We start from the raw sequence: 1,215 nt of genomic DNA, 5'->3' as shown, positions 1-1,215 counted from the left end.
TACTACTAGTAGTATTAAGTGATACAGGATAGAAATTCTCATGTAAGTTCAGGCGCTTACACTTTACCATTAGATCCTCTCTACACTCAGATAAATAAAAGTCAGGCGATCCAGAGGTTTCATCCTGTCACTGCTGCTTACTTTGCTGCATTAGGTGATGTAATCCATTAAATTGATTCTACTGATGCAAAATCATGGTGCAAATGTTTCATATGTGAAAATAGGTGTTCTAGAATTTCCATAAAGAACTTTTGAAAAGTAAACAATTAGCCCTTAATCTATGTACTGTGTATAAAATCCTGGTTAACTTACAAAGCTCCAGTGTATCCTGGCGGACACGTGCATTCTCCAGTCACATGGTGGCAGAGAGCTTTATTCTGGCATTGGCAGATCTGCTGACATCCATGACCATAGAAGCCGGTTTCACACTGAGCCTCACAGCGCCAGCCGCTGTATCCAGGACTGCAGATACAGGCTCCAGTTATAGGGTTACACTGAGCTCCATTCTTACACTGACATCTGCTGCTGCAGTGGGGACCCCAGTGGTTCCCGTCACAAGCTGAGGAGAAGAAGAAATAAGCAGGATTTAGAGCTTCCTTTATTCTCTGAAGGTGTTTAACGGAAATGTGGGACTAGCTGTCAGTTCCTGTGCATTCGGTGAATTCACAGGAACTCACTTTGGTTCACTAAGTGAACCTCCAAGTGACATCAATGTGAAGCAGAACTGTAAAAATAAACATGTGAGAGAAAAAGGTTAGAAAGATTTGAATATGAAATTGTTATGATCAGCCATTTCGGGATTTTTGGTTCTGTTTAACTTTGGGTTTTCACTTAGGCTTGGTTTAATGTTATTCTGTTTTTACTATTGTTTTTTAAATTATTTCTTCATCTTACTGTTCATGTTTGGTGTTGTTTTTCAGGTATCTTCTCTTCAGCAGTCCTTAGTCTTAGCTCTAGTTTTTTCATTCATTGTGTGGTTTGTGTTTTTTTCCTTGGATGTTAGTAGGGTTAAATATTAAAGTGTGCCATTTCTTTCTTCCTGAATGGGGGTGATTGTTTAGAGGCTTTGTTCCATTCTTTGTGCTGAGATGTAGGGAAAGGAAGGAGGGTTTGGAAATGAATTTCCTCCCTAGGTTAGATAAGGGGGAAACATAGATAAACAGGTCCTTATTGTATTTAAGATCCTCACGTCCTGTCTCTGGTGAGAATGCAAAA

General features: G+C 39.6%; 1 protein-coding gene across 1 annotated transcript in view; it reads right to left on the bottom strand.

Moving 5' to 3' along the window:
* LOC107099290 (multiple epidermal growth factor-like domains protein 10) overlaps positions 1-564 on the bottom strand; it is a 35,538-nt gene extending 34,974 nt beyond the window's left edge. The window contains exon 1 of the mRNA XM_015397346.1: positions 313-564. The gene's annotated coding sequence lies outside the window, so the exon portion shown is untranslated. The remainder of the gene's footprint in view (positions 1-312) is intronic.
* Between the last annotated feature and the right edge of the window lie 651 nt (positions 565-1,215).

This window comes from Cyprinodon variegatus, unplaced genomic scaffold (assembly GCF_000732505.1).
Source record: "Cyprinodon variegatus isolate N-32 unplaced genomic scaffold, C_variegatus-1.0 Scaffold855, whole genome shotgun sequence".
Classification (NCBI taxonomy): Eukaryota; Metazoa; Chordata; class Actinopteri; order Cyprinodontiformes; family Cyprinodontidae; genus Cyprinodon; species Cyprinodon variegatus.
This window is presented reverse-complemented; position numbering and strand designations above follow the sequence as displayed.